This window comes from Stegostoma tigrinum, chromosome 3 (assembly GCF_030684315.1).
Source record: "Stegostoma tigrinum isolate sSteTig4 chromosome 3, sSteTig4.hap1, whole genome shotgun sequence".
NCBI lineage: Eukaryota > Metazoa > Chordata > Chondrichthyes > Orectolobiformes > Stegostomatidae > Stegostoma > Stegostoma tigrinum.
The window spans coordinates 31,123,038-31,134,977 of record NC_081356.1 but is presented as its reverse complement, the minus strand read 5'-3'; the positions used below and the strand labels follow the sequence as shown (position 1 = coordinate 31,134,977).

Genomic DNA, 11,940 nt, shown 5'->3' with positions numbered 1-11,940 from the left:
AATATCACAAACAGTGACTGATCCCTATGGATTCCCACTGGACACCAGACTCCAGTCTCACAAACATCTTATTCCAACCTCTCCATTTCCTGCCTCGAAGCCAACCCAATATTGGAACAAATTTGCCAAATTATCCTGGATCCAATGAACTTTTACTTCCTTTATCAGATTCCCATGTGGGATTTTGTCAAAGGCCTTGCTGAAATCCATGTGAGTTAGGCACACACATGGTGCTGTTGGGAAAGGAAGTCTGAGATTTTGACCCAGTGACACTGAAAGCATGGCAATATTTTTCTAAGGTGAGAGGATTAGAGAGAAACTGCTGCTGTTGGCCTTCTGCAGCTCTTGTGGTAGAGGTTGTATGTTTGGAAGATGCTGTCTCTGCGGTCTTGGTGAGTTGTTGCATTGCATCTTGTAGATGGTAGATACTGTTGTTATTGTGAGTTAGTGGTGGAGGGAGTGAATGTAGAAGGTATTAGATGGAGAGCCAATCAAGCAGGCTGCTTTATCCTGGATGGCATTGAGCTTTTTTTTTAGTATTGTTGCACTCATTCAGACAAGTGGGAAGTATTCTGTCACACTTCAGACTTGTGTCTTGTAAGTGGGAACAGGCTTTGAGGAGTCAGAAGGTGCGTATTCACCACGGGATTCCCAGCCTCTGATCAGTTCTTGTAGCTAGAGTGTCTGAAAGACCTGAGGAACTGCTGCAGAGATGCCCTGGACCTGAAATGACTGACCAGGTGCCACATATAATTCCAACTAGCACTGAGTTTTCCACCCAGTTCTCATTGACTCCAATAACAAGGTGTGGAGCTGGATGAACACAGCAAGCCAGGCAGCGTCAGAGGAGCAGGAAAGCTGACGTTTCGGGTCTGGACCCTTCTTCAGAAAAGAAAGGTCCAGACCTGAAACGTCAGCTTTCCTGCTCCTCTGACGCTGCCTGGCCTGCTGTGTTCCTCCAGCTCCACACTTTGTCACCTCAGACTCCAGCATCAGCAGTTCCTACTATTTCTCATTGACTCCAGTTTTGCCAATACTCCGAGATGCCACACTCAGTCAAATGCTGTCTCAGGAGGTCAAGAGGAATCATTCACTCAGCGCTTCTGATCGAAAATGCTCACAATTACTTGGCTTTTGGCCTGTAATGCAAGGTATTGAGGAAAGGAATTTTTGTGGCATCTCCTCCTCCAGTGAGTTGTTTGTCCGTAGCCATTCATAACTAGATGTGGCAGGATTCTAGGGCTTAGACTTGATCTGTTGGTTATAGGGTCACTTAGCATGCTGCTCAAGCTGCTTGCCAGGGATATAGTCCGACATTGTAGTTTCATCATGCTGACACTTCAATTTTGGATATAGTTGGTGCTATATGTACATGACCTCCTGTGGTAGTGCCACAGAACATGATATAGGGTGTTCTGACGTGAAGGGGGGCCTTTGTTTTCTCAAGGACTGTATGGTCATTACTCCAACTGATAGTGTCATGGAACAGGAAGCTAGGTGAGTACGAGGTCAAGCATATTTTGCCTACTTGTTGGCTCCCTCACCACATGTTACGGTCCCAGTTTAGCAGCTTTACACTTTTGGACTCACCTAGTTCAGTGAACAGTATTACTAATGAGCCAGTCTTGGTGCTGGACATGGAAGTCCCCCACTCAACACATTCTGTGTCCTCGTCAGCCTCGGTAATTCATTCAAGTGGTGATGAACATGGAGATGTGCTGATTCATGAGCTGAGGTGGGTGAAGTGTACACAGTAATCAAGAGGAGGTGTCCTTGCCTATATTTGATCTGATGCCATGAGACTTCATGGGGTCTGGAGTCAATGTTCAGGGTTCCCAGGGCAAATCCCTTCTGACTGTACACCACTGTGCCACCACCTCTGATGGGTCTGTCCTGCCAGCGAGAGACTTGGCAGTCTTTTTACCAAATGGAAACAGCACAACAACTGAACCTCATTGTGTCTTCACTCAATCTCTGTTGTTCCTGGCAGGCTGAACAGAGTCATCAGAATTGGAAACCAGGCCTGTGTTTGCTTAATTCACGGCCTGATTAATTTCAACATCGATAACCGTTGAATAGGGGCAGAATTAGACACTAATACAAACTCAAACCAGCAGGAAATGTGAAACAAAAACTGAAAATGCTGGAAGTCCAATCTGGCTGCAACTGTGGAGAGAGAGAGAGAGAGAGAGAGAGAGTTCGAGAATTGATCTTTGAGGGTAAAACCTTTAATCAGATTTACACAACAAATAATAACAACAGAGGGAATATATCCAACAGGAAGGCCAGGATTCTCCACCTTTGAAAAGACAGGAGTGGGAGAGGTGACCTAAAACAAGTCTTTAAATTGTTGAATGGAATTTGATTGGTCAGGCGCAGAGAAGATATTTAAACAGTCATTGCTAATAAGGTCTGTAATAAACCCAATCAGGAATTCCAGAGAAACCTCTTTATTCAGGGAACGGTGGGAATGTGGAAGTCACCGTGGCTGAGAAGCTTGAGGTGAGTAACCTTGGTGCTGTTATGGGAATAAAAACACAGAGAAAAGAATAGCCTGGCTTAAACAGAGTGGGAGGCTAAGCATGTCGCGAAAAGATCCGTTTCTGTGCTGTAAATTCGCTGTAAGTCATTGGCCAGTTGCCTCTCCTGCACTGTCTGCAAGAAATGGATTGGCAATTGAATCGCTCCAAGGCCATCTGTTTTCATGCATAATTTCCACATTAGACTTCCCATTTCAGTCTTATTACAGAGGAGGAGGGATAACTAGTCATTTTACTGTTCCGTTTTACCTCAAAGCTTCTGAGGCATCGAGTCACTAACAAGGAGTAAAGGAGGCGGTCTCACGGATTGAACAGAAAACGCCTTCTACAACAGAAGCGTTTTAACGAGTGACCGTGTGCTGCAGAGCTCGGAGCTCTACAACGCCTGGACCGAGAATTGAGAAAATAAACTTGGGCTCAAAACGTTCGATGTTTTGAGTTTTACGAGTTGGTGTTTTGCACTTGTGTTTTTTTTATATATAATCAAAGCTAGACGAAACAACTCCCTCGCGAATTTTACATGCAACTGAGCTTAACTTTTTTTTCTAATTTGGGAACGTTAACCTTGCAAACACTTAAAACATGCAACTTCATTCAATATTCCTTCCTTTATATGATATGTTAATCCTGTTTGCATATTACTTGCGACAAACTATTGACGACCTCAAATAACTTTTTAAGAGGTTGGGGGTGAAATAGGAATGTTAAATAAAACAAAATCCTCATTCACCAATTCGCTATCTTTTCTTCCACCCACTTATTATTTACAGGGCTGACTATAAGGTTTCCAACCTACACATACAAGACATTCAATGAGAGAGAAATAGAAAAGAAAGGGCGGTCATTGCCAAGTTGACGAATCCGGCCACGTTTTCCAGGATAAATGAAATAACATTTCAGGAAGACTTTTTCTAAAATAAACCAGATGAACAAATCTGTCTTCCCCCTTCGTGCCCCAACCCCTATGTGAAAAATACGATTAGTATTTAAAATAGAGGTGGGGAGGGGATGGCAGTTTAGACTTCGTAAAACAGAAAAAGGTGTATGTATATATTAACATCAGGCAGCGAGCAAAATGTGTTAGTAATTAAGACCCAGCCTGCTGGCGGCACGGGCCTGACGTCAGCAGCAGGCTCGCCCTGCTCAGGGAAGCCGGATCTCAGAGCGGCACACACACAGGGCAAGCAGTGCAGTGTGGGCACACACACACACACACGGGGCAAGCAGTGCAGTGTGGGCACACACACACACGGGGCAAGCAGTGCAGTGTGGGCACACACACACACACGGGGCAAGCAGTGCAGTGTGGGCACACACACACAGGGCAAGCAGTGCAGTGTGGGCACACACACACACACGGGGCAAGCAGTGCAGTGTGGGCACACACACACACGGGGCAAGCAGTGCAGTGTGGGCACACACACACACACGGGGCAAGCAGTGCAGTGTGGGCACACACACACGGGGCAAGCAGTGCAGTGTGGGCACACACACACACACGGGGCAAGCAGTGCAGTGTGGGCACACACACACGGGGCAAACAATGCAGTGTGGGCACACACACACGGGGCAAGGAGTGCAGTGTGGGCACACACACACGGGGCAAGGAGTGCAGTGTGGGCACACACACACACACGGGGCAAGCAGTGCAGTGTGGGCACACACACACGGGGCAAGCAGTGCAGTGTGGGCACACACACACACGGGGCAAGGAGTGCAGTGTGGGCACACACACACACGGGGCAAGGAGTGCAGTGTGGGCACACACACACACACAGGGCAAGCAGTGCAGTGTTGGCACACACACACGGGGCAAGCAGTGCAGTGTGGGCACACACACGGGGCAAGCAGTGCAGTGTGGGCACACACACACGGGGCAAGCAGTGCAGTGTGGGCACACACACACACGGGGCAAGCAGTGCAGTGTGGGCACACACACACGGGGCAAACAATGCAGTGTGGGCACACACACGGGGCAAGGAGTGCAGTGTGGGCACACACACACACGGGGCAAGGAGTGCAGTGTGGGCACACACACACACACGGGGCAAGGAGTGCAGTGTGGGCACACACACACGGGGCAAGGAGTGCAGTGTGGGCACACACACACACGGGGCAAGCAGTGCAGTGTGGGCACACACACACACGGGGCAAGCAGTGCAGTGTGGGCACACACACAGGGCAAGGAGTGCAGTGTGGGCGCACACACACACAGGGCAAGGAGTGCAGTGTGGGCACACACACACACACACAGGGCAAGGAGTGCAGTGTGGGCACACACACACACACAGGGCAAGGAGTGCAGTGTGGGCGCACACACACAGGGCAAGGAGTGCAGTGTGGGCACACACACACACACACACACGGGGCAAGCAGTGCAGTGTGGGCACACACACACAGGGCAAGGAGTGCAGTGTGGGCGCACACACACACAGGGCAAGGAGTGCAGTGTGGGCACACACACACACACGGGGCAAGCAGTGCAGTGTGGGCGCACACACACACAGGGCAAGGAGTGCAGTGTGGGCACACACACAGCAAGAGACAGAGAGGGGAAGAAGCGAGCATGGGAGCTGAGCAGGGGGTGAGAAAACGGCGTAGGGCGGGCGCATTTCGAGGGTGCAGAGGAAAATAGAGCGCAGTGGGAGTGCACGCGTAGAGAGACCAAGGAAAACGGAGTCGTGTGACCGCAGAACGAGAGACGCGGGGAAACAGGGCAGTTTGGGCTCGGGGAGGAGAGACAGAGACCCGGGAAAAATGGGGCGGAGAGCGTAAGAGGTTGGGATAAAGAGTGCATTGTGGGCGGAGACAGACTGGGGAAACAGGGCGCAGTGTGAGCGGAGCTACTGTCTGCTTAAGACAGTGAGACGGTCTTTTCATTCAGACATTTAAACCAGAGCCAGCATTTGCTTCGAGAAGGTTGTGAAAGTATAAATTGCTCTCGCCTTGTGTGTGAAGATGGTGTTATTTCTCCACGGTGTTACAATGCAGCTGCAGAGTTACTTGCAGGATTGAACGGATTAGTATTAACTGCCAAGTGTTCATCAGAAAGCTGGGTTTTCTATTTAGTCCTTGTTGCGCTGTTCTTCCGGCTACTCGAGTGAAGGCAACAGGGAGCTAGAGACCATTGTGAGGCAGGTACCTGCTCCAACCCCTACCTCTCATTCTCATCACCTTCATTAATCTATGTTCTGAATCTTGTTTGTCTGTTTTAGCCCTGTAATGGCACCAACATTTGTCATCTTCGCTGTAACTTTAAGTGTGGTTGTAGATCGGGAAAGATGTTTCACGAGAGTTTGTATAATTTGTTTTATTTTGTCTGTGAGATGGATGGGCCAGCCGGGGGTCTTTTAAGGTGTTGATGAATGGGGTTCTCTGCTGGTTTTCTCACACTGTGCGATTCCGCTTTGCTGACGATCCACTTTCTTCCAGCCTCTCATTAAAACCTTCAGGAGTGTTGAGTCCCGTCGTAACAGCGTGCCCGCGGAGACTGATGTCTGAGATGAATTCTAAAGAATCATCCAGTGGGAGGCAAACTGGGGAGGCGGTGGGTAAATGCATCCTCCCCCGTGTTCCGCACTCACCCGGGAATAGGCACAGCAGGAGGCCATTCAGCCCATCTAGCCCGCTTCACTTCTGATTTGGTCGTGGGTGATCTGTACATAACGCCTCGTTTTCTTGTATTTTGTTCCATATTTTTCTCTTAGAACTTGCAACTTAGGAACTGTAGCCATTCGGCCCAACTGTTCGGTGCTGTTTATACTCGCTGGAGTTTTCTTCCACTCTGTTTACAAGTAATTGTGACACAATTACAGAATGCGTCCAGCGATGCCATTTGGCCCATCATGGTGCCATATTCCCAATTCACCCAGTGCCATTTCTCCTTGTAGCTTTGCACGTTCTTTTCAGAAAACAGTCCAAATTCGTCTGAATGCATTGATTGAACCTGCTTCCTCCACACACTCTGGTAGTGTGTTCTGGACCCTGACCATTTGCTCCGTGGGGAAAAAAAATTGTCCTCTTGTCGCCATTTTTTTGGCTTTTGCGTCAACCCTGCCCACTAGTCCCTGAGGCTTCCACCAATGGGAACCACTTCTTTCTATTTGCTCTATCCTGACCCTTCATGAGTTTGAAAACCTCCCACAAATCTTCATTTGGCCTTTTCAGGAAGGACAATAGTTCCAGTGTCTCTAATCTGTTGACAGGACTGAAGCCACTTGTCCCTGGAACCATTCCCTCAAATCTTCCTGAACCTCATTAAATGTTTTCTTGCAACTTTGGTAAAGTGAGCCACCCAGGACTTGGCACAACACTCGTCTTGTGCTTGTGTTCTATACAAATGTGATAGCATTCTTGCTATTGTATGCTATCTGTATAATTGATCTTATTAGTGAAATCTGGGGATTTAGGAATATAACATTAGGCTATTCAGCCCATCAAATCTAACCTATGTGCTAGATCATGGCCAATTACCTACCTCTGTGCCATTTTCCCCACACAATCCCCATATCCATTAATGTCATTAATAACCAGAAATCTATCAATCCCTGTCTTGAACAAACTTAATGACAAGAGCTCCTTGGATCTCTTGGCCCAGAAGGCCAAAGATTCACTGGTCTTTCAAGTAAACAAGTTTCTTCTTGGCTGACTCCTAATTTGTTTGCCTATAACTTTGAGACTCTGATTTCTGGCTCTAGACTCCAAAGCCAGGGGATAAAACCTTTCTGTATCTGCTCTGTCTCTCTTTTTAAGGAATTTTGCAAATTTCTGAGGTCCCCTCGCATTCCTTTGCATAAGTGCATTCAGCTACCTATGCTCCTGCATCTCTTTCAGAATTGCACTTTTACATTGTGTGTTATCATTCTTCCTTCCAAACTTCTTCCTTCCTTCCACTTTGTGCTTCTCTGCATTTAGGTCTGTCACCTGTCAAGCCATTCTGCTAAAATGTGTTCTGTAAGAATCCCATTCAACCCATCAGGTCAACACTGACCCAGCAAAGAACATCCCACCCAGCCCCTTCCCTGCAACCTACTACATTTCCCATAGCTAATCCACTTAGTTTGCACAACCCTGGATATTCTAGCTCATCCACATCTTTGGAGTGTGGGAGAAATCCCTTCCAGACTCATGAAAACTCCACACACAGTCACCAAGGCTGGAATCGAACCTGGATCCCTGGCGCTAAGAGGCAGTGGTGCTAACCACTATACTGCCCTGTTCAATATTCCCTTTGAAGTTGTATGCTATTTATCTCATTTGCATCATGTGAACTTGTGATCTGTATGCCAACCTCTGGGGAATTCCCAGATCGTGGCAGAAATCTATCAATCACAATTTTGGAATTTTAATCTGATTTTCAGCCTTAACGGCTCCCTGTGGGGGACAGTTCCACATTTCCATTACCCACCGTGTGAAGAAATGCTTCACAAATAGCATTTTGTTTGGAACTTGGGTGGATTAGATGGGAGTCACTATTCAGAAGCCGTCACCTGTGAAGCATGTTTTATTGGTCTTCCCTGCCATCCCCAGCCCCCACAGAACTCGTTATCCTTTCTGAATATTTAACCTAATGTCTTTGAGATGTAGTCATCACTTGACGGACTCACACTTCAAGGGTGAGCATCATGTTTAATTCATTAGTCTTGATACTTTTCCAACAGAAAAATAATGACATCCTTGTGCATTAGCGAAATGCTGCATTAATCTGTAAAACCGCTGGACTTGTATTGGTTTCTCCACAGTTGGTGTATTCTTTGGTTTCATAAAAGGGGTGATTCAGTCCTTGACTTTTGTGGGATGTAGGCAAATAAGGGTTTATACAGCATTGCACTGCGCCTGTGCTAGATTGTCAAGCCAGAAGATTACTCACCAGCTTTTGCTGCTAGTTCCAATGCTGCAGCCCTGATACTGTCGTGTTCTCTGAATGTTGCATATCCTGGTCGTACCCTCTGTGCTTTGAGAATGCCCCAAATGCTTTCCCCCTGCCAAGTACTATTAATACTTTTTGTACAGACTTGATTGACATAATGATCGCATTAATAGTCATATTCCTAAAACAGAGCTGTCCTTCAAATTATTCTTCGAATTTCTTCTTGTTTGAGAGGTGTGTTGTTTTGAGTACCATACACACATACCTGATGAGATGTTTTGATGGCATTGAAATTGTTTGGCAAATATTTTGTCCAGCATTGCTTGGAGATTTAGAATTTACCTTACACTGTTTTACGATCCGAATCAAGTCATCAAGATATATTATTTACTGTTTAGTTGCATTCTGCTGTGAAGTAAATAACTACTTTTATGACAGAGTTGCTTTCAGTAGTTAATGCTGGCTGTCAGCCTGGGATCACAGCAACCACATTCTACCCAAGTTCCTATATCATTTGGGAGATGATGTTCTGCTCGTCATTTCCTTTAAATAATAAGTAGTCCTGGTTCTCTGCAAACTTCAAAAAAGAATTCCTAGCACAATTCAGTGTAGGAGGAGGCCAGTCAGCCCCAACTGCCCGTGCTATCTCTTTGAAAGTGATATCCAATTAGACCCATTCCCCTGCATTTTCCCCAAGCCCCTTTATTTCCTAGATAACAAAGTGCGGAACTGGATGAACACAGCAGGCCAAGCAGCATCTTAGGAGCTCCCTTTTGTAAAAGTATGGTGTGTTGTGAGTTTGTAGACATGCTCACCAAGCTGGTGGGTTTGGTTGCAAATGTTTCATCACCCTGCTAGGTAACATTGTCACCTGAAGATTTCCCCTGATGAAGGGGCAGCCCTTTGAAAGCCTGTGATTTCAAATAAACCTGTTGCACTAAAACCTGATGTCGTGTGACTTCTGACATAGTAATGCAGAACAGCATGGCAAGCTCCCAGCAAAAGCAGTGAGAAATGACCTGATAACCTTATTCTGTTGATGTTGTCATATGAGGTCCAAATATTGATGTATCCTCTTTATTTTTGAATGGTTTTCATGGATTCTTTAACATCTATATGAACAGTTAGACATGACATCAGTTTAACATTTTCTTCCCTGACTTTGCATTGCTTCTTTGGTACCTCACTGAAGTTCCAGCATGATCACATGTGCAAATATTCAGATTAGGGCTTGAACCTGTAATCTACTGAATCAGTGGTGAACATGTTACCACTGTGCCAAAGCTGATGTATTAACCAGCTGTCTGTAGTAGATCGAGGAATTATTAAATGGCCAGTTGGTGTCCTACATAACCAGCTCATTACTTTTATCGTTAAGGAAAATTGCTGACTGAGATTTGATAATCTGTCTTCATTGCCAATACCATTTATTGAGGTGTTGAATATCAGATGGGTGCAACTCGAGAGTGTCCAGAATTAGATTTGCCTACTTTCGATTTGGTGTGATTGCTGATCGTTTGTACATGTGCAAGAAAATAATCTGACAGAACCAAACTACCATCATGGATTCCTTTCATGTTTTATACAACCTGCAGTTCACTAAGGCCTCCTTGGGGGGTACATCCCAATACTTGTGATTTTTGGGGCACAAAGGGAGCAGGGTGCAAGGGAATGCTGCCAGCTCCAAGTTTCAAGATAACAAAGTGTGAAACTGGCTGAACATAGCAGGCCAAGCAGCATCTCAGGAGCACAAAATCTGATGTTTCGGGCCTAGACCCTTCATCAGAGAGGGGGATGGGGAGAGGATTCTGAAATAAATAGGGAGAGAGGGGGAGGTGGACCGAAGATGGACAAGAGAGTTGCAGTGGGAGAGAGATTGTGTTCAGCTAGCTCCACACTTTGTTATCTTGGATTCTCCAGCATCTGCAGTTCCCATTATCTCTGATATAATTTTAACCTTACTGCGAAGCCTCTTCCAGGGATGCCTAACCTGAAGAAGTTACCCTCCTCCCTCCGGACCAACCTCAGGGAATCTCTCTCCCACTGCAACTCTCTTGTCCATCTTCGGTCCGCCTCCCCCTCTCTCCCTATTTATTTCAGAACCCTCTCCCCATCCCCCTCTCTGATGAAGAGTCTCGGCCCGAAACATCAGCTTTTGTGCTCCTGAGATGCTGCTTGGCCTGCTGTGTTCAGCCAGCTTCACAGTTTGTTATCTCAGATTCTCCAGCATTTGCAGTTCCCATTAACTCCAAGTTTCATGCCACTTTGATTTCGATGTCTGTTCCAGTTCCTCTATTGTTACTGGATTGAATGGAATCCTTACCTAATAGAATTGTTATAATTCCTTTTGAGCATAGAAATTTGAGGAGAAGGTTCTTTAGCGGCTGCTGGGGGAATTAGAAATAGGTTAAAAAAAATGTTGCCTGCCCGGTGACAACTCATATCCTGATAATCAATAATGTATTTTTTAAAAATAAAAGCTTTGATTTTCCTGGAAATGGAAATGGAATGATTGGCAGGGATGGATGAACATTTTAACATGAACAAATTGATGAGACCATCATGTGGTGTGTAGAGCAGTTTTAGCGATTTTTCTGCTTGGTGTAGGAGCCACTTTACTCAGTAACTAATGTCTCTGAAGTGTGAGTTTCACTTCGTGAGCTGGCCTGTAAGTTTTTTTTGAGCTATGTGGCAGATACAGTTCTGGAGTAAATATAAAATAAAAATAATCCAGTATGAGAGGAAATGACAGCCTTTGGAAAACCAACAGCAAGCTTTAATTTTCTCCTTTTTTTGGCATGGTTAGTCTGTTGGAAAAATGACAGCTGTAACTTTTGCATGGATAATCAGTATGAAATGCATTCTTGTCGTGAGCTGGATTGTTAATGGTTTCATGTCTAATCCATTCATCTTATTTGCTTTAAGATGACAAAGCGTGAGAATGCCCATTGATTCTTTCTAATGGTGAAATTTAATTGAGAATGTTCAATTATTAGCTATTATTTTGCTGTTGATGCCAAGCTAGACTGTTATCAGGAGTGATAGCTTCCCTCTCCTCTCCTTTCATATTTTTTTTACTTTTTTGACCCCTTTCATCCCACTGCCCTTCATTGAACTAGTTCTTTTACAGGTACTTTTATTTTAGAGAGGTAAGTTGTAGTAAGTCAGTTGCTCACAGGGGTAGGCTTTGAGTTTGGATATTTGGGTATGTAAACGGTTGTCAACTCAAGAGATTCAAGCTGCAACAAGCACCCTTCTGTTTTCCATATGTGTATAATAAAGGTTGAAATCACTGAAGCAGGATCTCTGGCCTTCACTGTTTTGACCCATTTCCATGTCGTATGAATAAGGATCTGTTTAAGGTATTTTTCCAATGGGGCATTTATGGATTTTGGTTTTTGGGCTAAACACACACATGATAAATATCAATGTGTGGGGCAATGGTAGCAGGGTACTAAAAACCTGTCTACATTCAGAGGAAAAATAATGAAATTGTGAGCACCCAGTTTTGAAACAATTAAATTGTTGCAA

General features: G+C 45.5%; 1 protein-coding gene across 4 annotated transcripts in view; it reads left to right on the top strand.

The window, feature by feature from the left end:
- Window positions 1–2,480: 2,480 nt before the first annotated feature.
- Window positions 2,481–11,940, top strand: part of lpar1 (lysophosphatidic acid receptor 1) — a 112,820-nt gene continuing 103,360 nt past the window's right edge. The window contains exon 1 of one of the 4 annotated variants that reach the window (XM_048527849.2): window positions 2,481–2,502. The gene's annotated coding sequence lies outside the window, so the exon portion shown is untranslated. Of the gene's footprint in view, window positions 2,503–5,277; window positions 5,679–7,995; window positions 8,156–11,940 lie in introns of those variants that run through there. The other 3 variants (XM_048527847.2, XM_048527846.2, XM_059644216.1) reach the window with 3 other exon arrangements.